The sequence below is a fragment of the Gallinula chloropus genome, assembly GCF_964237585.1.
Source record: "Gallinula chloropus genome assembly, chromosome: 3".
Taxonomy (NCBI): domain Eukaryota; kingdom Metazoa; phylum Chordata; class Aves; order Gruiformes; family Rallidae; genus Gallinula; species Gallinula chloropus.
In genome coordinates this window covers 28,452,182-28,478,879 of record NC_140087.1, presented here as the reverse complement: position 1 = coordinate 28,478,879, position 26,698 = coordinate 28,452,182, and the positions used below count along the sequence as shown (strand labels likewise).

The following is a 26,698-nucleotide window of genomic DNA, read 5'->3' as shown; positions in this document are numbered from 1 at the left end:
ACATTGAACACAGAGCATATGTGACTTACAAGAAGGGTAAGTCTGTAAAAGTCTTTTTAGAAATGCAGGTTTGTAGTGTCTCAAATAATTCATCAGACTTGTACTTCAATTTCCAAGGGTATTACTCCTTTCTCTCCCACAATTTGATGCCACTGAACTTTTTCTGCGAATAGTAGATGAGTGGACTCTTTATCATGAACTCATCATTGGCCTTTTTTCGAGCTAGGCTTAAGTCTGGCAAAGAATACAAAAAGCACTTGCTGAGCTGGAAATTATTTTCTCTTTTTTTTTTTTCTCCTTTTCCTTCTTAATGTATTATTGCAGAGACATAACTGTAGTTAGTAATGAAAAGTTGAACACTAACCCAGAGTGAGCCGTGGTGATCTCCCCCTGAGCTGTGGTTGCATTGTCTTGGAGGTTTTTGGATATATTTCTTGCATAACTTCTGAAAGATGTTGAAATAAAATTTTCTGATTTTATCCAACCTGACTATAAGGGAATCATGAAAAGAGGGAACAAAGGGAGGGGGGCGGGGAAGAAGAAAGAGAAGGTGGATTATGCTGTCATGTGAACCAAACCAGACAGTTAAATGGCTCAAACTGTGCACAAATTGAAGTTGTTTGTGTTTATTAAAATCTGAAAAAAGAATCAAAGTTATGTCCTCTTTCTTTTTATACCTGCACACACACTTGCACTGGAGTTTATTACTGCAGGCATGGTACTGGTTGCTTCATAGTAAGTGACTGAATAAAAAAAGCGTGGTTGCTCTTCCCAGATCAATCTGAAGTCCTAAATTGCTGTCTAATTCTGAACAGCGTGCATGCAGTACCCACCCTCTTGTCCACGGGAATAACCACGTATTTCAGATGCAGCCAAGCTTCCCATCAGTTTAGTTAAAGCAGCTTGTGCAAATTTATCCAAACCAAGCGTGTGTATAAGCGTGTGCATGTGTGAAAATGAAAAATCTTTTCTCTGAGCAGCTAATCCTCAGTGGTGGGGGACTGAGCACGGCTTCTGTTGTTTTTTCTATGAAAAATAATCAGTGGTGTTTCCCTATAGGCCATTTTCCAAATGCTGGGGAAGAAAGGAAACATCATATTCCTTTCCCTGCTGTCTCTTCTTTTCTAGCATTTTGTTATTGCTGCTGCTGCTGTTAACAAGTACAAATAACAATGTTATATTATTTGGCTGCCTTGGCTTTTTAGGAAATCTGCAAATTATGAATAATCTCCATTCCTGAGCATTAAAAAATAAACAACACAAAAACCCCAAACCAGCTCAACAAAAAATCCAAAGCCCAAACAAGCAAACAAAACATTCAGCTTGGTTATCTGTTAATTGCTGTGTTTTTTCCACAGCCTGAAGAAGGCCCCAAGGCTAACATGCCGCTTAGGAGCTGACTTCCACTTGTGCTATGTGTTTTACAAGCCTAGCTCCCTATTTTCTTTTCATTTTCTTGTCTGTTGCTGATGCGACACAACTGTAGGGTTGACTTCTTTGGGGGCTTGCGTGAAAGATGCAGGGTTAGAATTTTTTTGTTCGATTTTTTTTTTTTCCCAAAGTTACTGGAGTAAGGCATTAAGCCTTCCAAGAAACAGACTGATAAACGACCAGTAGCTTTGGGGGTTTTGGGGGGGGCACGGTGGTTTGGGGTTTTTTTGTTTGGTTGGTTGGTTGGTTGGTTTTTGGATTTGATTTTTTTTTACTCTAGAAGCCAAGGCACAGCAAGACTCTCATTTATGTCGGCTCCTTGTAGGATAGACAGAACTGAAGTTCAGAATGAAGCGCTCTCCTGAGTCCTCAGCCCAGCAAACAAGGTGTATTTCCCATGTCTGGTTCCATAGCAAGTGGGTCTGTAGCAGCTGTAGGTAGAAGTTAAAGGTAAACCCAGTACCGTTTAGCCCTAAAGAATTGATTTAATTATTGCTGTACTGCACAGAGCTGAGGTTTTGTGGACTCAACTCGGACCAATGTGATCAAATGCTGAGCTCGTTTATTGAAACACACACAGAGCTTATACAGGTTTCTGTATCAGTGCACGAGTTACATTACATTGCTATTGGTTAGATGCTCCATTCACCTGCCTTACATGTGTCTCACTATTGCTAATAATTGATTAAGGCTACACAGTCACGTCGTTCCTTTTTAAGGCAGTTATTAACATTCTTGCAGTTTGTTATCTCGTGGAATTTCTAACAAGCTCCTGTTCTCAGACATCTGCTCTCCTGTTACTGCAGACTGACATGTCTCTGTTAGCTTCCCCAGGCCGATTATATGGGGGTCAGGAATAAATCTGGGTGGGCCACAAAACCCACTCCTCTCAAAATGCATTCCTACACTGTACAACAAAACCTTTAGAATAAGGCAGGTTTTCAGCCACAGAGGTTGTCAGAATATTAAACTATTAGTTAAACATTGTTCTTTGGGACTTTGGGAAGAGTACTTACGAAATTCAGAAGAGAGTTCCTGCAGCAAGCTTTCATTTATTAATTGCATATATTTACAGCTCAGATACCGTGGTTATTTCAAAGAGTGAGCCATCCAATAGCCTGTCATTTTGCACCAAAAATAAGCATTTTTGTCCTCTTCTGACTGTGATTGAGCATATAACTTTTTACTATATCCCTGTTTACGGGAATACACTTTCTAACAAACGCTGCTGAAAAGTGAGTATGGATGAGTTCCAGCCTTCCCTTAACCTTTTCTCTCTTTGTTTTCTTCCTTATTAGTGGACCGTCTTATGAGGTGCTGTGTATTGGTCACTTATGTGCACCAGCTGGGGAGTGTGTGTGAAATGAAAATTGAGATGTTGATGACTTGAAGCAAGCTGAATCGTTAGCAGAACCTTCCCTCCTCATTTTACTCTTCTAGATGCTTGTGTGAAAGCAGAGGAGGAAAAAAGGAGTTTTTCTTCAGATGTTATTCAGAGAAATCCTGTAACTGTGCAAGTACTACTGGGAGGGGGGAGGGGGGAGTGTGTGCGCGTGTGTACACACACACAGAACTGGAGAAGAAAATTCAGCACCATCCCATCTTGTAAAGCTGTATTCCATTGCTTTACTACATCCCAAAGCATAACAGCATTGCCAGGTATTAAGAGATTTAATAACACTGCGCTTGATTGCTCTTTGAAAATACCACTTACTTTAAACATAGCAGCTCTTCTGAATAACTATGAAAAATACTTCTGCCTTTGACTGAAACTGGGCTGGATTCTGAGTTGGGGGTCTTTTTAATTAGTTGGAAATAGGCTTTTTCTGATGTTGCACAAACAAAATCTGGTTTTACACAGATTTACATTAAGCCCATAACATGCAAACTCAATGGAAAGTGTGTGGTGTCTGCTTGCTGGGTTTTTTATAAAACAGCTGCACTAGTTCTGCTGCCTAACAATTTTTTTATGCTGTGGAGGTGCACTGTGTGCTGGGTCGTGCACTCTTTGCAGGCTGCAGCTCGTTACTACTACCAGTGATGCTATCTCTATCCTAGGGCTCTGTGGACCTCGTTTTGCTCCCTTGTGGTTTTGAGATACTGCCTGTGTGACATGGAGGTCTGGATGGTTTTTTAGGAAGGTAATGTGGATGTATGTAGTTGGTACTGAGATGGAACATGGGTTTTAGCTCTTCATAAGTGAAGGTTTGTATGTCATGCTGACTGAGGTTGGTTGATGAGAACTACGTGTGTGTGTGTGTGTGCATGCAGAAAGCAAGCTGGTTTTGCGTAACCTAATGTTTGCTACCATTTGTGTTCTGACTGAGAGCAGAAGTTGCATTGAAACATGGGTGCAGCAAACCTAGGGAACAAAATCCAGCCAGGCCAGATGGAATTAATTCCTGTAATTGAAACTCAGAGCCTTGTATCTGTAATGTTAGTGTCAGCTGCCTTTTGTGAAGACAACTAAATTATGCGCCCTGTAGAACAGAAATGATTTTCCACTCAAAGGTAGTTTAGGAGATCCAAAGCCAAATTTAATGTAAGTCTCGCTCACCTTTCTAGTCATCATCCTTCCCCACCTAAAATACTCTCCAACTCACAAAGTGCTTTGAACAGTAGTTTCTGTTAAAGAAATGCATTAAGAAATTATTTTTATGTGCATATATATAGACACACACACAGATGCTAATGCTGTGGAGGTGAGAAGACATCTGCCTGATAGCTCTGAGCTGTCATAGTTGGATTTGAATTAACACCATTTCTGTAGTAAATTGTCTTGTATTTTACCTCTGTTTTGAGGAGCTTGTCTTCATTATTAGCCCAAGAAGTCTGGCTGCAGAGTCAAATAGTTATTTCACCCCTTTAAAACGGGATCAGGCTAAAGTCATTGGCTTCCTATTCAGCAAGCCTCTCCTCGAGGAGAAGCAACACAAGAAGGCACCAAAGCAACTCGTCCTGTTGAGTTTCACCTATCAGATTAAAAAGTTGCTGCAGTTACTCTTGTTTAAAGTACAACTGGAGTGGGGGGAGTGAAGGTAAAATAATCTTCAAGTGTTTCTATCAACTCCTGTAGGATGGTTCTCAATGGATAGGGTTTAGAAACCTGGGAGGCGGGGTCCCTTTTAAGATCATGTTAAGGGCTTCAGTTTGTCTGGGCACTTTTTACTCTGAACAACTTAGTTTGTAAAGGAATGAAATATTGGCACCAATTCAATTTTTTTTTTCTAATTCTTCTTCTAGGTACTTACCCCTAGAAATGATGCTGAATTGAAATTTTGGGAAGTGTCATTTAAACAGTCAAAGGAAATTATTGATTAGTGCATGTTTAACCAAGGTATCCCCTACAAACATTCCTCCTCAACAACCTTTCAAACTGCTTTCCAAGACTGAAAGGCTGGCTTTTTAGTAAGCGGCTTCCTGGAAATAGACTTTGTCCAACAAAGAGCATAGTCTTTGTTGTTCCCCAACTTCTTGGCATATGTTCTGGGCTCTGGTAGCTTCTAACAGTAGCACCAAAGCAGTTTTAGTGTTGGGAGTTGTTGTTCTGGCCCGTCTCAGGAAGGAAAACAAATGACATGTACAGGAACTGTGGTGCACCTGGGATCCTCTGATTCCCACCCAGTGTCTGCACAGAAACATGGCCTTTGCTCATAAAAGTTATCATTTTATGTGTGTGTGTATCGGTACCCAGGTGGTTAGCTTACAAGGGACATTTCTGAGGGAACAATACAGAGTGCTTTAGGACTCAGGTTCTTGCATTCTGGAACCAAATGTGTGTGTGCAGAAGTCCTATCTTGAGGTGCCATTTCAGAAACACCTGCGAGTCCAGTCCCACCTCTGTCTCTTCTAAAGCAAGGCAGTATACTGAAAGTAAACAAAAAGAGCCAAATTAAGCTGTAGATATCTTTGCTTTAGGATACTGCAGATGCCAGAAAGTATGTGGGTTCAAAATAAATATTGGACAAATTAGTGGAAGAAAACTCCCATCAGATGCTATTTAGTACAAAGATGTGTGATGTCTGTTCAGCAAGTCCTGAATTAGACATCACTGAAGATTGGGAATATATCTTAAATGGATGTATACAGCCAAATAAACCACATTTTTCAGCTTGGTGGGTGGCTGGAATTGTGAGTGAACCCATATGCAAGCACAGAAAGCCAGAAAATTTTATTTCCTCAGCAGTATCTGCAGAGGAACAAAACAAACATGACCCTGTTTCAGGTTGCTCTGCCCAGTATTCTGTATTACTTGCTTTAGCTAAAAGAAGTGGGCCTCTGTCAAGTTTGCTCAGGTTGCACTTGATCTCCCCCTCTGCCTGGAACTCACAAGTAGATATTTTCTTGGTGCTAATTCACCCCACCCTCTGGAGATCACTGAAAGATCCACGCAGTCTCTTCTCCAGCTGAGGAGTAGGTCCTTCGGTACAATGTCAGTATCAGCCTTACCTTCTGGATTGCACATCTGTTACAGCCAGTGTCACCTTCCTTCTCTGTTATTTTTACAGAGCAGCTGATAGTTGTCTTCATGTCTATATGATTTTGGCCAAAAGGAAAGGAGAGACCACGGGCCTTGCAGCATATTAAGCACTTTTCAAAGCAAGGTAACTCCGAGGACACAAGCTAAGTTTTTCCCTGAGGCTGTGTCAGAACTCCTTTTGAGGCTTCAGGGCTTCTCTGCTCCTTTATATCGTACGTGTTTTGTGACCAAGATCCCCCCACCCCCCCAAAAAAAAAAACCAAACAACAAAATCTACTGGGTGGACTCCCTTAGCTTTCTGGATCTGTTACTAGAAAATCTTAATGCCTGGTGCTCTCAAGACAGAGACTATCACTAGTGAAATGATGCTGTGAGTCAGTTAGGAGAGCGGAAGGCATCTGATGACCCAGACAAGCTCCACCACAGCTTGGGCAGTGCCATCGCATTTTCGCTCTGAAGTTTTCTCAATAGATTACCTAGAGGTGGGGTTTTTTACAAGGCACTTACTACACTTTGCACCCTGTTGGAGCGTGGCTAATGACGCTGGTTTCAAGACAGCAGAGCTTCCATGGACTCTGGAATTCTCCTTTACATAAACGTATTGTGTGGGAAGTACAATTTGGAGCTCACATGGAAAGGCATTTAAAGGAGATGGAAAGGTAGCCATTCTCCCTCTAAGGTGTGTTATTCTCCTGTTCACAAACCATCCTTTTATCCCTCTCCTTGGAGTCCCTTAGAAAAAAATCTCAGGTTAGGAACTGAAGGGGAGGAGTGCATGCCATTGATTTCATAGCCATATGCAGGGCACATGGAAGGGGTCATGTTTGTCTCCCTTCTCTGCAGATACTCCTGAGAAAATAAAGTTCTTAGGCTTTCTGTGCTTGCATATGGTTTCACGCACAACGGGAATGTACACAGAGACAATATTTATACAAGAGCAATTACCTAGAACTGTAAAATATACAGTTAAAAACAATTATTGAAGAATTTTATGCTTGAACATTTTCAAATAAAAGCCATGTTTATGAAAGGTTGTGGGGAACCTAATGAATGATAGTTCATTCTGATGGAATAAATTAGCTTCGTTACAGGTTTCTTGTTTCAGAAATTGGTCCCATTGTGCTGTGGAGCATGTAGAGCTCAGTACATCTCCTGATGCATGGTAGATGATGAGAACTTCAGTAGGTTGTTGAATTGCTACATTGCAACTTCTTTGGCTTTCTTCATGTTGATTTGGGTCCCTGGCTCTTCTACAGTTCCTGCCAAAGACTTAACTCCTCCAGTGATCATGAATTCTTACTTTTGCCTACATCAACTGTAATAGGTTTCTTTTCAGAGAAACTGTTGTTAGGGAGTCTGTGTAGTCTGTGTCAGGATTTTCCTTGCATACACGGGATTGGTGTGATCAAGAAGTAAATGTTTTGTGGTTTGGGGGTGTTTCTCCCCCACATGTGAACAGTGGTGATGATGCTAGTTAAAATTGGGGGGAGGGGTGAGGGAAGATAAATACTTAGGAGGGATGGGAATTCATCTCAGTGTTAGCCTCTCAAAGTGCCCAAGGTTGTATCTGCCTAGCCTGCATCTACTGCTTGTCTGCTGATCATTTATTACCGAAGAGTTGCGAGGTACTTAAACTGAATTGCAAAGAACCCATTTTTGTATTACTCTCATGTTTCTTCTTTACCCATACCTTTATCAGATGTAGGTTTTCAGTGTTTCATACGGTTAAACAAGTATCCTGGCTTTTTTTTCTTCAAGAATGGTTGCCCAGGCTGTTAGTTATTAGCTCCTTCACTAGAAGAAGCACCATGCCTTTCAAACAGTTTTCTTCTGATGTGGGTTGCATTTGGAGGACTGCATTAACTGGCTTAGTCTCCTGTTTCAATCTTGCTTTATTAAGTTGATGATATTGGGACTGACACTCTGCTAATGACAATTTCATTTAGTGGTAAAAGGAAGGGAATGGAAGGCAGCACTCATCTAATCATGTAGGCATTTGTCTGGGTTGGCTTCTTTCACGTGGTCTGTATTTTCATACGTTTTAAGAGGATTGGACCGGTGTGTCCAATATTTATGCACATATAGCTTATTTTCCCTTTCAAGTGTTAGTTCCACAGCATGGAAAGAGAGGTGAATAATTCCTGTGAGGCAGTACTGGCTGTCTTAGAACTTTTTAAAAGCATTTTTTAGAGGTTTGTGATTGTGTGTATGTGTGTGTGTGTTGCTGTAGGATTTTGGAAGATTTGGAAATAGAGGTTTAGTTATGAGCAAGGGAATCTTCTGCTTTTCTAGAGTTTTGGAAGGCTTATTCTCAAGGAATTGGGGTCACTTTCTGTTTAACAGGCACTGAAAAGGGATGGCATTTTTTTAAATGCTTTGTATCTTGTAATGGTCTTGTTGGCAGTTCTAGAAAATCATACATTTTCATTTGAAAAGGTTGTAAGCCAGTATAGTCTACATATTAGATGTTTGGATTTTTCCAAGTATAAACAGACCATTTGCTCTGTGTATGTGAGCTTTAGTTGCATGATTTTTCAATTGCTGTTCCTGCTCACATAGTACAAGGCTGGAAAAAAAACCCCATATATATTCTGCCTTATTTAAAGTCACATCTACTGCTTACAAGTCACTATACCTGAGCTAATCCGTGTCCATTTTGAAGTGCTGATGAAGTGCAGGTATTCTTTTTGAAAAGACGGTCGCCATTCCTGTGTGCTTTTCTCCCTACATCAAGGAAGCTTATTTCTTCCTCCTTGTTCCTGAAGCTCCCCCCCCACCCCCGCTGGCCCTTAACCATTAGTAGTTAAGTTAGTCTTAGAGAGCCTGCGGCAGCATACGAGGTGACAGGTGATCGTTTCTGCCTGCTCTTCCAAAGCTGTTACAGGAAAAGGACAGTGGGTGAGATTCTGCATTGTGCCTTTAAGGGCTTGTCATCAAAGACCAGCATTCTTAGCAAGTTAAGTACCATGAGGTAATACGATGAGGATGAGATAATTTGGGTTTTTCAAACAATTTAGCAGGTCAAGGTAACCCTTAGGTTCCTCTAAGGATTTCAGCTTTGTTAGATCATTTCAGAACTACAAGACTGTGGCTAGAATTTTTACCTTAACATTGGCCAGCCCAAGCACACCACGCAGCTCGCCCTTGCTGCGTTCCCCGACTGCACTAGGGCTGGGACCGGATTCCTGGAAGAATCCCATAAATTGTCTCTTGCAATCTATATGCCTAGGAGGCCTGCTAACAAGAAAGCGCTCCGGTATTTTTAAAGCCACTGCAACTCAATTTTCCCTGCGTAAAGGACTTTAGATCTAACTAAAGATATTAGGGAAGGATTACAGCAGGGCACTGGGTTCACCTTTCTGTTGGCGAATGCCAGAGAAGGCCCGACTGCTGCTGCCGCTGCCCTGTGAAGGGCTGAGGCAGAAGCTTGTCTGCGCAGGCAGGCTGGGCCTGCTCCCAAGGCCTTTGGGGTTTGCTTCAGGATTTTCATGGGAGGGTAGAGGGGAAGAGGAGATGAGGATGGAACAGGGACTGGAGTTTTGTTACTTGGATAATTTAAGAAAATGGAACAGCAGCAGCAGCAAAACCCTTCAGCCTTGACATTCCAGTGCTTGTAGGGGGGCATTTTTTTAGCTCTTGTAAAAGGGAGGGGGAGGGATGTGAAAATCCAAGTACCTACTTATAGGTTCACAAACTAGAACTATGAAAAGAATCCAAAGTTGTTTCCCAAAGTTTTGTGTTCTGTAAAGCTTTTTTCCTTCTTTTGAGCCCAAACACAGGATTGTTGAGTACTTCCGCTTGGTAAAACTGACTCCAGTTCTGGCAGAAGGCAAGAAACATGATTATTTTTGGCATTTCTCAAGAATTGGTTTTTCCTCTAATACTTGCATTGCTCAAACTTTCAGAGAAGTTCATTTCAAATTGTGGGAAAACCAGCCCTTGTACAGTTACTGTTACTTCTAACAGTTAGTTAAATTATCTTTAGTGAGGTATATGTGCACTTGCAGTCCGTAACCCGTTTGTCTTGAGGAGGTGTTTTTTTCTTAAATTGCTTAGTGGGAAAAAATGCATTGTGTGATTAACATGGTCAAATGGTTTTGGTCAGTCCTGAAAACTTGCAAATGTGGGCATTTGTTTTCCGTAAGGTGGGAGTTGTTTATATTATTTTTTCCCAATAACCGGAACCAAACAAAGTATCAGATTCAAGCAGATCTTTGAATATTTTCAGTGGGGTTGTCATGTAGTTTCTGTAGCACTAGACACCATTGCCCCATACCTATTCCCTTTCTAGTCTCTTCATATTTAATGTTAAGTAATCATGCCTGTATTTGGTTGTAATCACTTTAATTTCTTGTTTCTGAGATAGAACCAAAATTTTCAAACCCAGGTCAGATTTAGATACATAATGGCCCAATTTTCAGATATGTGAAATTAATTGAAAATGTGAGTGCTTATCATTTCTGAAAATTAGGCCAATTATTTCAGTGACTAAATATGAACATAGGTACTAAATAGTAGGCAATCGAGTTTGAAAATATGTAACGTTACCTTTTGTATCTCAGATTCAATCCCTTGCTTGTCTAGGGTATCTCAAACGCTAAACATCGGTGAAATTAATTTGTTACGGTGTGTGCACAGGAAAACGGACATTTTAAAAATAAACAGCTACAAGGGATTAAGTTTTATCTGACACTTTTATTATCAGAACAAAGAGCAGGAATGTTTCTTTCATCTTCCACCTTTGCCTATTACAGTCAATTAGTACTTTATTTACCGAATTTAGGAAAAGTCTGTCCACGTGCGTTTTAATCTGGTGTCTCCTCTTTCTTCTTCCTGTCCTTGTCAGAACAGCAGCGGTCCCACTGTCCGTCTGTCCCGTCCCCGCCCCCGCCTTTAATTTCTAGTTATTGGGGGCAGGGGGGTGGGGTGTGTGTTACTTGGAGGCGGGTGGAACTGGGGAGGCCGAGGGGTCTTGCGCTCGTTTTTAACTTGTAACATTTGATCTCGCGTGGCACGTCCTTGTCGGCTCCGCGTTTGCTCCCCGGCCTTTTAAGTTTCATTAATCCCCGCATCCTTTCACGGTGCAGGTAGCGCGGGCCTTACAGAGTGGAACGTGAAGGGCGAAGGCCCCGTCGGGAGAGCTGAGGGGGGGCGGCGGTTTGGTGCCGCGCGGGCGCCTCCCCGCGCGGGCCCCTCGCTGGCTGCCCCCTCCCGTCCGCTCCTGCGCTCTCCTCCCCCCGCCGCCTCTCGCCGCCCTGGCCAGCGTGTCAGCGCCGGAGTTAATCGTTCGTCGGCACGGGAATTAATCTCGTTCTAGTGGTTGCCACGGCCGGGTTTTTGAAAAGGGACTCGGGAAACGCGAGGGAGAGGGGAGGACATGCACCCACCCCACCCCCCGCTTAGATGTGCTCATCCCCTGCAAAATGTTATCGTGTTGGAAATCTGCCGTCGATTTTGAATAATCCGAGTCTCTTACATTAACCGTTTACCTTTCGAGGAGCCGGCCCCCCTCCGAGGGCGGTGGGGAAGCAGGAGGGGAAGAGGGGGCAATCCGCCCCCCAGGACACTAAGCGAGAGGACTTACTGAGGCCGGGCTTCCCACCCCCCAAGTTGGGGACACTGACAGGGGTTTTTGGGAAACGAGGCCAGGCACCCCTTGCGGGTCCTTAGTCCTCGCCCAACAAATCGGGCGACTACAACGGTTAAAGAAAAAAAACCCCGAGAAACTAAACACCAAAGCCACCCCCCACAAGCGTCAGGGCGAGGGATTGCGACACCGAGAGCCGCCTTGGGAACGCCAGCCCGAGCCCATTCCCGGCAGGCCCCGCGCGGCGCGGCCCGGCCAGCCCCTCCCCCGCCGGCTCCGGAGGCTCCGCTGCGGCGCGGCCTCTCCTCTCCTCCCCCCGCCGTTCCCGCTCCCCCTCCCCCGCACGTAGGCGCTTGGGGAGGAAAGAAAAAAAAAAAAAAAGCCCTTCCAGCCTGACTAGAAAATCAGCCTTGTTTCCTCAGAAACCGCAGCTGCTGCGAGCAGAAAACACGTCAGGCTGGCCCTCCAACACGCACAGATGTGCCTTTGTAAATCCACATAAATGCTGAGGAGGATTGCGTGCTGAGGGCAAACACCCTCCCCTCGGAGAACGGGGCCGAGGCAAATGGCAGGCGGCTTCTCCTTGCCGAAGGCCGCCCTCTTCCCCCGCCCCGCCGCTCCCTCACCGACTTTTAGTGGCCCTTGTGTAGTTCCTCTGAGTGGCTTTAAAGAGCAGCGAAACCTGGAGGCGGCCTAAATACGGAAACTTGGAAACTCGTGGAGGGAAGGGCGCTCCTCACAGGCCTGCCGCGCCCCTGCCTGCGGGGCTGAGCGCGGTCGGGAGGCCAGGGGCCTGCTTGACCTTCAGGGCTTTTTCTTTATGCTTTTTTTAGGCCGTGTGTTAAAGGGATAGGCAGCAAGGGCAGCGGTCTTCTTTCACAGGTGACTTGGAGAGTGGGAGAAACGCGGCCGAAAGAGTTTCTGCTAATCTCGGGGAAAGCCTAAAATAAAACGTTGCCTTAAAACTGACTGTGAGGCGAGGAGCGTTGTTTATCGTGCCCTCGCCGGCTGTAACTCCACCCTCGGCTGCTTCTCTTCCCCCCCCCCCCCAACACACACCCCAGTTTCCATCTCCCTCTTTTCTCCCCGTCCTCTTTCCCCACACTCTGCGTACAACTTTCAGGCCGGATGAGTTGCAACTCGTTCTGCGTAATTAAAATGAGTGGATGATGGTTGAAAAGGGATGGAAAATAAGGCCGGGGGGGGAGGAGGAGGGCGGCGGGAGGAAGCCGGGCGGGCTGGAGCGCTGCTGCTGAAGCAGACAAAAACAGGTCTGGTCGCGCGGCGGCGGGGGGAGGGGTGCGCGGGCCGCCATTGGCGCGCGGCGGGGCGCGGGCGCAGCTGCGGGAGCGGGGCGCGGGGCGGCAGTTAGCGCGCGCCGGCACGCCGCGGCCATTTGTGCGGCCCCGGGTGGCGGGAAAGCCCGCGCGGGGCCGCCGGTGGCCGCCTGATTTGGCTTTCTCCTGTCAGCCGCCCGCACACGCACCCCGCCCGGCGCTGTTTGCCCCCCCCCCCCCCCCCCCGCCTGCCTCCCTCAGCACGGGAATGTTCTGCCTTGTTTTGTTACTTCCCGTAGCGCTGCCCGTGACGGCTCACTCGGTGCCGGGCCGCTTCCCCGCCGCAAACCGTGGCGTAGCCCGGGCAGCGCGCGTTAAGCACGCAGAGACCTGACCCAGCTCAGCGCTCGTTTTTGTTCGACGGCGAGTGGCGAGCTGGCCCAACTTCTTGCCCCACCCCCCTCCCATCCCCCCAAAACCGCCCTCGGAGCTTTGGGTTTGAGGGACATGGTACGGTTGTCCCTGCAGCCGTTAACCCGCCGTCTGCAGCACGTTGCTTCTCGCTCGGTGCGCGGTTCTGTCCGTATTCATAAAGGGTAACTGGGGGGGAGCTGTCGGCCGCCAGGGAGCTGCGCGAGGGAGGAAGCGGCATGCCCGTGTGCCCTCGCTGCTGCGTTGGGGTGAGGCTCTGAACCAGGTTACTAATTAACGAAGCAACATTGGGAAACACAAAAGCTGCGCGGTTAAAACTTAAAACGCACGTTGTGCATCTATTGAGACTTGAGGCTAGGGCCGGTGTTGTATCAGGTTAGTGAAAATAAAGGGGTTTATGGCTTCGGGAGAGTGATTTGGGAGGTGTTCAGGCAGTTCCTGACTTCGGGAAGCCATGGCTTGCTAACGTGGAAACAAGTTTTCAGATTGAGCTCTACCAGATAACTTTGTTTTGTTGGGTTTTAAAAAATTATTATTTTTTTTTCCCTTCAAATAAGACAAAAACCCCAAACAACGTGGGACACTCCCTTTCTTGCCTTCTCATGTGCTTCCCCCCTCCCTCCCCCCAATGAGTAGGAGGGACAGAAGTTGTGACAGGGCAGGTACTGATTAGTCGCTGTCAGTCTGCACAGATTAACACCTATTTTTAGGTTTTTGAACCTCTTGAGTAATACTAGTTAAATTGGCACAGGTTAATAAGTTGGGGTCCACAGAGCCTCTTAACCGTTCACTGTGAATTCTGAATTAAAGAGACAGTCTCGCTTTGTCAAAAGGCGGAAAAAGGTTTATGTACCCAACGTCTATATGTTTGTGTGCGTGCGTATACGTACACACACATAGAGATCGTGTGTAGGGCTGGAAAACAAAAATTGAAATCAATTACTTCAGGCATGTTAACACAAACACCCGCAAAGTCGCGGAGTCTTTGCGGAATAGATCAGCAGTGAAAGAGGCTCTGAAAAGAAACACGTTCTCCTGGGGTTTTTTGTACAAACGTGGCATTTAAAAATAAAACTTAATCTTTGTTTTTTGCGTGCGTTTTCTCCCTGTCCTCCCCCCATTATATCATTACACTGTTACACTGACACCCACTGGTAAAACTTGATCTGAGATCATGGTTGTAAATTGAGTCTTTTGATTAAGGGACAGCTATTACTCAGGATTTTTTAAAAAACCCATAGAATGAGGACTGAAGAATAGCTGCTTCTCCTTCCTCCCCCCTGGGAAAAAAAAAAACCTGTCACCAACCAGCCTGGTAACGTTCTTAATTTTTATTTTATTTTTTGAGGAGTTCATGTGTGGATGGCTTCAAACAGAAGAAGGGAGGCCAGGGTTTTTGCTCTAAAAAAGTAACAACGTAGAAATCAGTGCATTAGAAGCAGTTTGTTTCTGGACGTTTTTTCTGTTTTCGGGGACAGGCAACAGGCTGGCACAGGACAAAGTAATTAGTGTGTTAGTAACCGCAGTGTTTAATGCTGTTTCCCAGGTAAAACAACTTGAAGAAAACCAGAAATAATGGTCATGCTAGAAATACATTTGTGTGGGCACCGACTTGATTGTATCAAAGTGTAGATGAATGCCAGCGCTGTGCAAGTCTTACTTAGCCTGTTTACCATTCAATTCAAAGTTGTCAGTGGTCTTGAAAGCCCCTTGTGTTGGAGAAACAAGGCTTATTTTTATTGAAACCTACCCCGGCACCAAAATCGGGTTTGTGAGTGTGTCGTTCCATAGCCCTGCCTAGCACAAGAACAATACCACGCAATTACACTGTTTCAGGCTCTGAAATAGGCTTTCTTCCAAAACACCCTCCCCCTGTATTAGACGTGTTCCTATTAATGAGGTGATTGATTGAAAATCTTCCTGTGTTTATGTTGTTTGGGCAGCAGTAGCTTGGATTTCCCCTGTCTAGACTAAAATTGTATCCAGTGGAGATGCATGGGACAGCTGTTTGTAAACTCGGGAGCGAGACATAACAAATGAGCTGCAGCAAAACCTGTTCACTCCTGCTTCCTTTATAAATACAGCGGTATAATCTTTGCTCTAAGTGAGATGAGGAACATTAGTAGAAACAAATACTGAAACAAAATGGATTCCTCAAAACACAAAAAGTGTTGAAAAGACCTGCCAGGACTGTGCAGTTCAGAAATTAAAACTCTAGCCTTTCACCTTTGAGACTGTAGTTCAAGCCTTTCTTTAAGCTCTGAGTAAAACGAGCTTAAAATGAGTATTAAAAAAAACAGTCTCTGGGATTGCCAACTTACTCTTATAATTGGTGCAGAGACCGTAATTGGAAAACAGGGTGAGTGCTGGGGTTTAATTCTTCAGGAAAAGTTGCAAGGAAAATCTTTGCTGGGGTACTTGCTGTATTCCTCAGTTAGGCTAACCCGGGCGATGTATTATATGTATTTGTGTGAAGAAGGAATCTTTACGAAAACGGTTGTTGAAGTTGAGGATTTATACAGGGTTCTCCTGCCTGAACATGTCCTGTTGCACCGAGTATTACCTTATAAGCACACTATCGTACAGAAATGCTAAGTTTAGAAAAGTACACAAGGCTGTTAGCAATGGATTTGTTTTGCTGTTTTACTTGGAATAATAATAACAACAATAAAGGCACGAGTAGGGGGCTTGCTTTGAAATTGAGACAGGATGAGGGAAAAAAAGTGCTAGCTTGTAGCCTGTAATTACTCAGAAGTGCCCTTGTAGACCCAGAATAAAACACGTGGAACGGGCATAAAGCACAATGAAGAATCAGCGTTTGCGAGGAGGCGGCCTGTCAGTAGCCTGCACATCCTTTCTCCTCTCCTCTTCCCCAGAGTGGCGTTCTGTTTGCGTGAGGAAACTGAAGCAAACAGATAAGAAAGGGCGGGTGTGGGGTGTGTGGAGGTAGAGAGAACGTTTGGAGTTCATATTGCAGTATTCAAATAAAATACTAAAAATGCTATAAACGGTTTTATAGTCATTGTTTATGGACTCGAGAATTTTTAATATTCTAACATGTAATTGAATTCCGAAGCCAAGATTCTGCAATTAATCAGGCTTTTATAAGTGAGCTGCTATTTGCTAGAAGTGACTTTAAGAAGAATCTGGGGTTTTGCTTTTGGTGGTTTTTTTTTTTTTCTTTGCTTCCTTTATGGGTATAGCAAAAAAGTAAAATGCTGAAGCGGTCTGCAGAATTGTCCATTGCACACTTTGCTTGGGAGAGCAAAAGCCCCAATTTGTGTAAGTATTGAAGTATTTGAGAAATTTTTAATTCCCGTAGGCAGATACGGGCTTCGTGCATGTGAACCGTGGAAGGTGAGGTTTTAGAGTTCATGACTCAGGGCTTGTGTTCACTTTTCTCTATTAAGAGAACTCAAGTAAAATGGGAAAAGCCACGAACACTTTGTCAGTTTATCTAAGCTTTTATTATTATACGCCCTACTTAGGACTGAAGTGACTCCTAGAATTGTTTGTATTTTTGCCTATCCCATTGAAATGTTCGGTGTAAAGCCAGAGCTGGTCTAGATTTGAGAGATGGTTTCTCCTTCAGTTCTGAGGAAGTGTATTGCTGTTGTGAGCTGGAAGAGTGTGGAGGAGTTATGGCACTGACTGGAGCACTTGTTCTTTCCCAGTAAACTCTTAAATCCTCATACCAGAAGGGTCAAAAACTGGCCAGCTGTGACATCCGAATAATTTTTAAAGCAGTTAATCCAGTCAGAGTGTTTATCAATCTTTGTACCTCGTGGGGAGGCGATGGGGAGGCAGCCTGAAATAATTCAAGAGAAAAGCTCAGGTCGTTGGCAAAAATAGTTTAATTCAGCTGAGTCTTGTTCCACAGATTTACCTTTCTGAGTTAGGGTATGAAATACAGAACATTACCCAGGGGATTCCTCCTGCCTGACTGTTTGGCAGGTGTGTTGATACTTTGTTGTGGAAACCATCCCTTTCAAACTTGTGCTCCGGATCTGACGATGCCCAGACGTCGTCAGTATTAGCCAGTCTGTACATGGCGTGATACTGGTACAGGAGAAGGGAACATGAGGACAAAGTTGGGAAGGTAGGGCCCAGGTTATGAGAGTCTGTTACATCCCTGTCCGCAGTTTCTCCACGTACTTCGCAGTTGCATGGACCACTGTGGTTCTGTTGTTGGTTGCATCGCACTCATATGGCAACTACATTCATTTAGCTGAGTATGAAATACCAGGCATGCATTTAGTATGTTTTAATTATCTTCAGAGAAATATGTTTCAGCCTTTTCTTGTATAAAGGCAGACGCTGCCCTTGCTTTTAATTGTTGCTCATCTTTATGGTCTGTTCTGATCTTTTCCATTGATAATTTCTGAAAAAGTTGGTTTGTTTTTTTTTTTTTAAATCAGCTTTATCAAAATCACTGTTTAGAAAATCTCAGTTCACCAAGTCCTACGAAGGAAGTTGGAGAGAATTGGTTTGTGGGTGTGCAGAATCATTTACAGTCTAGAAATAATAAGAATGTAAACTGTATGTAGGGTAGGTCCTCTGATGACAGATTTTGCCTTGGTGTGACTCTATTCTTGTTCCCAAAAAGTTGTCTGTTTTTTTTCCCCCGGTAAAACAAAAGGAGAGCAAGTACTGTGGATATTGTGCTAAAATACAAAAAGGAGTTATTTTCCTGTGGTTTTTGAGATTCAGCTAGGTTGTGCAAGTTACCCCTTCCATTAAAAGTAGGAATAAAGAATGCAATTTACAGTTGGAATCGGCTGTGAGACACGGTAAAGGTTTTGAAGTTAAAACCATGTTTCTGAAACCGAGTGCTCCCTACATAGTGTGCCTCCTGTCTAAAAAAATCTTTTTAACCCACATACCCAAAATAATGTTGTCTAAGGTGCAGGGAGCTTTTTCTCCTGAGCACAATAGGAATATGTTGAATCTTTTGAAAACAGTTTCTGTTTTTCAAACACCTTTTCTTTTTCAGCATAGATAATTAACGCCTTCTTCACAGTGCTTGGTGCCCTTGATACATCTGTTACCTTTGACAGATCCTTTCTGTTGCCACCTCTTCCTAACATGCTTCCAATATTTTCAGCACAAAATAGCTCAGTATCTTTGATGTTGGTTGTATACGGTCTCAATTAAATAAGAAAGCAGCTGACAGAATGGTGTAGGGTTGAAACTCGAAGCTTTGTTTCTGTAAAGATTTTGTCCTTGGTCACTTACCTTCAATTTTTGCTGCAAATGGTTTGACTTCTTTTAGGCAAGATTGTTAAGCCATGTCGGTTTAGCTAGGATGTATTTGTTTTCGCTTTTACAGGCGGTGTGTGCAGTAATGGCATAGAGAGGTGGGGAAAGGGAGCAGGGGGAGTACTGTGTGGCTGCGGCCTTAAAAAGCAAAAACCCTCCCCACTGGTGAAAGTGGCATGAAAACCTGCCGTTGTTCTGGAACTTTCTGGGATATTTGAAATCACTGTGGCACTGCAGCTGTCTGGTACCACCCCCTAGTTACTGGTGGATGGCTTCTCTTATTTACCCTGAGCCTCCTGGTCTGGCCTGACCAGGGCTATCGGGGTGTTCAGATGGCCCCAGGGTTGTTAAGCTGTGGTGGTGGGAACATCCAGGCAAGTGAGGAGAGGGTGGCGAGGTTTTCAGCCCTTTTTTTGGGTGTTTTCCGTAGCAGGGTCCCTCTGCAGCCTAAGGTGGCTGCTGTACAGACACTTTGCAGTGGACTTTGGTAGACGAGGTTTTATGATACCCAGTTTTGAAGTGCAGAATGAAAATGAAATTGTGGTGTCAGAATAAGAGAGTAAGAAACACAAACAGATTAGAAAAGGTGCAGACACAGTACCTATATAAAAGGCTTACCTACTGGTGGCAGTCGTCACATGGTATAATGACAGTTTTTCAGGATTTCCCATATATTAGAATGTGTTGGGACGAAAGGTTGGAATTTTGTTTTTATGATACCTACCACTCTTATGGGGAACTAAATAGCGGCTGCTCTGAGATTTCCATCTAAGTACAACAATAATTTTTGATCTCTAGATGGTCAAATAAATACCAAAAGCTGATTTTCAGTGCACTCTGTTTCATGCAGCATTCTGTTGTGAAAGAACTAATTGTATGTTACCCATCTTTGTGTGTGTCTGTGTATATGTATGAAAAACAAAGTGACAAAAATACAAATACTATGAATATATCTTAACAGAGGTAAAACATGCCTATGTGTATATACATCTTACCTGTTTGATCTGTAAAGGACAAGAGCAGATGAACATGTTGCTGTCACAGATTTGCTGCTGGCTAACTGTTTATATGGTACCTACAGAGGAAGACGTTGTTATCACAGAATTGTAAGGGATGGGAGTGTACTCACAGATAGGTCTCACAGGGTTCCCTGGAGTCAGCATGTGCTGAGCAAACATGGACACAGTCTTAAATGTTATTTTATCTGGGATTTGTAACGGTTGTTTCCTGGTGCAGACCTAAATGTGTCTGTCCCTTTCTGTCTTTTTGAGGTTACAGGAATTGCCCTATTGCTCCATAACACATGACTTTTTTTTTCCCTCCCAAGTTGCTTTCAATATAAGTAATTCTGTTGTAAGTACTATGTCTCACAAGGCTGATGGTTATTGCTTTTAGTTAGCTAATATTTAGAGCCTAAATTTTTTTCCTTCTTAGGGATTGGCCTTGTTCCCAGGATTTTGCAAAATATTTGCAATGGGAGCCTAAACCAGCAGGTTAGTCAGTAGCATGTCCAAGAACATGTGTTGGGCATGATGGTTAAGATGTGAATGATTTTTTTGTTGTTGCTGCTTTAAATCAGCTTCTGGAAGAGCATTGACATTTAAGAAAAAAGTTTAAAAATAATATGAGCAGGGGAGATCTGTTCCACTAAACAGCTTTTAAGAACACGAGGCATCCTTGTGTTTTATCTCAAACACTGGCTGACCAAGTACAGAGCTGCTTCAGCAAACTGCGTCCTTGAGCCGCTGGGTTGACTGTGCATGCTAATAAGGAGAATGAGGAGAATTAATAAGCAAGCTTGAGCTGCAGCACAGTTTCTTGTAACATCTTACCAAACCTTTTTTACACAAAGTTTTTCTGTCATTTAAAACAAGATTATTTTGTTACTTTATTTGTATTTTTGGAGCTGTAAGTTGTGGCTTAAAACATTGATCTTTATTATTGGTGGTGGGCTAAGAGAAAAATGTCTGATATCACAAATTACAGGGAAAATAAATTAAAGGGGAAGTCTTAAGAAAAAGTGAGTGCCAGATTTAATGAATAATTGCCCTGAACTGCGTCACACTTGATCCAGTTTTTACACAGGTTAGACTTAGGAGATGGCATTTACTTAACCAAAAGGCCTTGACTAAAGAGTCTCAACGGACTTTGTACAGACAGTGAGGAAATCTCAGAAGATTTATCCTTAATTCATGAGATTTATACTGCGTGGCTATCACACCTTTATTTCAGGCGTAGATTTAGGGTCATAACAAAGGTGTGCCTCTGGTCTGTTTGTTCAAGGATTGCCCAGAGAATATGCCCAGTCCTTCATACAGATCCGAAACCTGAAGTACATGCATGATTGCCATTAAAAATAAACAAAACTGGTGGCAAGTAGCAGAGAAAAATCGAAGGAAGTGTTGCTGCAGTTACCAAAGTTTGTTCCTTTGGTTTTGTGTGCATTAAAAGCTGTGTGAGCCCTCAGTAAGTCCTTGAAGAATTACCAGAAACTGGTGTGGGTCGTGTAGGTTTGTCCCTGCTCCAATGAGAAGGGCAGCTATCTTCTACATTGGCTGAACCCTAAATTACTTAATAAGGAAGGCAAAGGGGGGAGACAGTACAGCTAGTTAGGCTGGATTTTGCAGAGATATGAATGACTGTAGCCATAGTCATCTTTGAAGGAAAGTCTCTAAGGCCTGTGAAAAATGAGTATTGATTAACTTCTTGTCACCTTTGTTTAAAAAAGGCGAGTTCAGAAGCGATGGCATGTGGGCGGTTAGGCTGATGGGAAAACCTTAAAAGCTGAGAATTTGACTGGAAAAGGATTACGAGGGTCTCTCTGCACCAAGCACTGCTGCGTCCTCTGTGTTTCCCATTACCCAGGCTGTTCCTATAGGCAGCTCAGCAAGACTGCTGTGTAGAAATGGGAGTTGCAATCACATCACTGTGCGTCCAGACTAGTGAATCCCATTTATAAGCTGGTGGGACTACAGAGCCTCCCCCCACCTGTCACAAAGTCCTGTGTAAGTCAGAGGGCAAACCTGGGCATAAGAGCAACCAGTTTGATTATGAACTGGGCAGCAGTTTGATGCGGTTTGTCTTGTCACAGTTGAGCAAGAAGTGCACCGCAACAGCAAGAAGGTGATTTGACAGTAATTCAGGAGAGAGCACCTGTGTTTCCTCGTTCTTTTCAGATTTTGTTATCCCGAGGAAGAGTCCTTTCCGATCTGATTGATCTTTGCCAAATGGGAAACAAAGGTATTGAAAAATGCAAGTATTAACATATACCTTTATTTTGTTTTGAGCATATTCTAAAAGTGCCAGAGGCATGCCTTTTTAGTGAGCAGGCAGTTGGCAAAAACCCTCTAGGTATCAGAGAAGCCCTGTGCTATCATTTTCCTAGAATAATAATGTCAAACAAATGACAATAGAAAGCCTATAAAATTTGCAGCCAGCTGGGCAAATTCTCGTGTGTGACCCACGGAAGCTGTAAGTGCCCTTGCAGAATATTTTGTCTTGATCAGAGCTGCTTCAGTCTGCTGCGTTCCTTGACTGAGTAGCTGTAGCCCCTCACCTGCCAGCTGTGAACAGCGGCTCCATCGGATGAACTCTGAGGAGCTCCGACCCAAGACTGGGAGCATCGTTAAATGTGTGTTGTATTGGGAGTTTTTGCCTGGGTGGTTAAATTGAGATCGATGATCCTTTTCAGCATTAGTGCCAACAGGATGTTATATGGGAATCGGCATGCGACAGAAATGATTATTAGAGCTTACTTTCGGATTCCCCCCCTAAAAGATGGAGAGGGGTTCTGTGACCCATGTCCTTCTGTGAGTTGGTTATTTTGTTCTTGTGTACTTGCTACCTTGTATTCTGTAATTTGGATAACAGTCTGGGTGTTAAACATAGCTGTCATTTCTCTGGTTAATGGTATTCCACTTCCTGCAGCTCTTGCTCAGTTCCAGCTAATCCTATCTCAAAGTCTTGATGAGACAAGAAGGAGCTGGACTGAGCTGAGGACTGAATCAACACTGAGTATGGTTTTGGAGAAGACCAAATCACAATAATTCCTTGTGTCATCTAATCACTGGGTTGTACAACTGTGTTCTAAACAGGTGTTATTCAGCGTTGCTCCTCAGGGTTTTGATCTGTGATCTATTCATTTTGACAGGGAGGTAAAAATTACTCTGTACATGATGTAGTGTAAGTCTCTTGATTGCAAAGTTTGTAGAATTGGGGCTGTAGGGAGTCCTCTATGAAGAGCAAAGTAAAAATACTGAACAGGTCTCATTATTTCTGACAAAAGAGACTCCCAAACTTGTTTCAGGGTACTCCACATGTTACTCATCAAGGATCCCCCTGGCTGATATGAGCCTGTTTACGAATTCTTCCATCTTGTAAACTAGAAAACTATTGAATGCTACTTGATCCTACTACAGAATTACAGAATACAGCATTAACAGTAGCTGTCTGGGCCAATGCATCCCATTTCAGAGACCATGTAGATTGTGTAGGCAGAGGGGAAGTTAGTCTTGCAATGCGTTGGAGAGGACCTGTGGCGTTTCCTGGCACTGGCCCGGCCAGCCCTGGGGAGGGGATGCGCTCAGCCCCATTCCTGGTCCCTGGAGTGCCTGGGCTGGGGGGCAGTGGCGGGGAGCAGGCTCTAGCAGGGGTGAATTGCCTGGCAGGACAAGCACACTCCAGCTGTGGGTTACTCCTGCTTAAACCACTAATTGCGCCTCATGTCATTGTTCTGCAGCGTACAAGTAATAGGCCCACTCTCTAGAATACTACCCTGTCATTTACCCCTTACCACTTGCCCCTTACCTTCTAGCCCCGAATTACAGGATGCTCTAGCATGGTTTGGGTTTGTTTATGAGAAGCGACAAGGCTCGTGGATAAACTGGATAAAGCAGCGATGATCAGTGGTTAAAAGTTGCTTTTACATAGAAATAAAATCTGGAGCAGAGAGGCCCTGCGAGGAGTGGGAAGAGGATGAAGCAAAGATTCAGAGCAGCGCCTGGGGGAAAGCTGCTCCTGCTGGTACAGAGGTACATATACGTGAAATTGGTGGTGCTTCATTTAAGCACCAAGTCGGCTGTTTTTTAACGATGCAGTGAATTTTTCACTGTAAAAGAAAAAACACCACCCTCCTCCCCGATGGTCTGTTTACACATGCACAGTCAGAACAGACAACCGAAACAGGCCACAAATAAGTGTATAACGAGAAGTTCTTAATTAATGCCTGATTACCTTGAAGCAACAATGGCTCTCTTGTTCATTTTTTTGTTTCTTGGAATGGGAGTGATGTATTTTGAGGATGATGCAGAGGAGGGTGGTGCTTGCCTGATTCTTAAGGACACAAAATTTTCCTTTCTGCTCGGGTCATGTGGGTGCTGATTGAAGTACACTCCCGTTCCCACTAGAGGGGGGCCCTCTCAGCCTAGGTTGTGATGCATTTTGGCTGGTTGTGTTTCTGGTTTTTTGGTTGGTGTTTTTGTTTTGTTTTGGGTTGGGTTTTTTTTTTTTTTAAACTCAGCATGAGGAAAACCTCACGTTGTCAAACATCTTGTTTCAGTACTTTATATTGTGTATCTTGCGGTGTCAGCAGTTGTTTTCCTCTTACTGATCTTAACTGCCTTTTAAAGACATGAAAACCAAAATGAATGGACCAACACACTGGTAGACTGGTAAACACAGAAGTAACTAAGAACACAGAGGATGTTTTATTGCATCATCTGTAAGGTGAGGGCAAGTATTTGTCACAGAAGTGATGTGATCACTCATGGAAAAACAGAATTTGCTTTATCAGACCTGTTCAATATCGAGTTTTTAATGAGAATTATCGTTTACACCAGTAGCTGCACGCTGAACCTTTTTCTTCTCTCTGCAAGCCTTACATTTCCAAGCATAAAAGGAAATCGTACTGTCTAGGACACTAAGAGTATGTTACATCACCTTAAACTTTTGCTTTAGTCTTTGATGTCACCATTTGTTCCTCATCCCAGTTTCCCTGGTCATCGTGCCCTGTCAGTTTGTGTGTTTCGAAACTGTGGCCGTGGCGGGTACTGGCTGGGCCCTGGCTGGGCCCCAAGCAAGTGCAAGCTTAGCACAGGCTGTGTGTTGGCAGTGCCACGGTACTGCACAGCAGTGGTGCTCACAGGGTGGGGAGGCCTCTCTGCAGATGAGGCTGGGTGCGCAGCCCAAAACAAAAAGCGCTCGTCCCGATCTCTGCTGGGTCAGCCCAGGACTTCCCTGCCCTGCTGTCCTGCAGCACAGGCAGGGTGGGCTGGGGATGGCAGGAGTCAGCAGGACCAGTAGGTTCAAGGAGGGAGTCAGAGACGCAGAGGAGGCTCCAGGCTTCCTAACGAATCTCTGCAGCAGAGACGCGGTGGAGAAGGAGGCATTAGCAGGTCTGGGGCTAGTATTCAGGGTATGTGACTGGCATGATACTGGATTGAGAAAACTGAGGGAGTTTGGAATAAGATTGTTCAAGTTCTGTGGTCAATCTAGTTACAGTAGCAGGATGTTGTACCAAAAGAGTAAGCCTAGTGAAAACGAGCCATCACAGTTTAGTTGGGTACCAGTTTAACCCTAACCGGACTGCTTCTGATGCTGGAAGGACTTTTTTTCAGAAGCCACTTGAGCATCTGAGTAGGGCACTGTATTGTGACAGGCAGTCATACTGTTATTTCCAATCCAGTGGCTGATTATTCCCTTTTTGGCCTTGGGCAAGTCACTTAACCCTCTGTCTGTTTCTTCATCTGTAAAATATATTATGGATATTTATCAGTCTCACCAGGACTGATTGTTTAATATTTATAAAGTGCCTAAAGGATTAGAAGCTTAATATAAGTAGGTAATACATATCATTTTAGATTGATTTTATTTACTTGGGTATTTTTTTTCTACCTCCTATTGAAGAGATGTTATTTTGTAGCCTCTTACTGCCATTCCTAATCAGCTGGACAGGTCACGATTGGGTAACTTCAGGTTCATTTACTTCTTTGATTTCTATTTTCTATAAATGCTTTATCTCATTTCCCCTTTTTTTCCCTCCCTTTTTTAATTTAGAGATGAAGAGATACCATATGTTGCTAGATCATGACATAAATATATTTAAGTGCTGCCATCATTGTTAGTTTATCAGCCTTTCCATTATAAACCCTCTTGTTCAGGGGTTTATAACTCTGGCATTATAACGTGCTTCAGGCTGAAACTTGACATTCATTTTTTTCCCTCTTGATTTGCTTTAAATCCTTCACTCTTCTTAAGTTAAACTGAAGATTAGATACATTAGTTATAGTTATACTAGTTGTATAAATTATAATGCAGCAGTAGGCATTTTAAATAGGATGTAAATCAGAGAAATAGAGAATTTCCTAGTTGTTAAACTGTAAGCCTGGGAGTAGAAACCTGGGATTCTTTTCCTGAGCGTGTCTCTGGCTTGGCACATGGCTACTAGAAATTATTTAACCTCTTTCCTGCCTCGCTCTTCGGTCTGTACATTGGGATGATGACATTTCCTACTTCACTGGTGTATTGGGAAGCTTAATTAATTAGAATTCATAAAAGCACCGAGATCCTCAGGTGAAAGGTGCTGAAGTGTGAAGTGTTTTTAAGGAGCCTAATGAAAAATCAGTGTGCCTGCTTTTCTGCGTCGGTTGCCCGTTGTCCCAGATGAGCACCGATCAACTCTTAGAGCTGTGCGGAACGTGGCAGCCAGCACGGAGGCTGATTCCCAGCGCCACTGGATGACCTGGCAGCTTTTGCCTTCCTCAGGCTTTCAAGCGCTCACTGTATCATGCAGGCCGCTGGCTGGTCTCTGCCTTGGCATGGGGAGGTTGTGTTCCCTGAATTCACTGGTTTTGAAAGAATTCGTTGTGCTCAAGTCAGGACAGGAGCCTGTAAGCAAGACCTCTGCTGCCCAGCTTCTGGTTCGAGCTGTTAAGAGCACTTAGTGCTGGTGTAGGAGTGCCCAGCCTGGTGAGGAGATAATGGGAGGGGAGGAGCTCAGATGTTTCCAGCTTTGTTTACATGGAGTTGTCATGGCAGATGATTCTGGTTGTGCTCAGGCAGCTTTTTGGTGTAGTCAGAACTCCATGTTCCATCTGTAGTACAGAAAATTTTGGGACACTCTTGATGTCCTTTAGGTTGAGAAACCATGTTTGTGTGGTGATGGATGCTTTCTGAGTTTCCTCCCTCGAGGATTCCCGTTAGTTCAGCACGTCCTATCATATGTTGGTTTCCTAG

The 26,698-nt window shown here is 43.9% G+C and overlaps 1 protein-coding gene across 8 annotated transcripts in view; it reads left to right on the top strand.

The window, feature by feature from the left end:
• Positions 1–26,698, top strand: part of ARID1B (AT-rich interaction domain 1B) — a 327,980-nt gene that overhangs the window by 155,068 nt on the left and 146,214 nt on the right. The window lies entirely within an intron of this gene.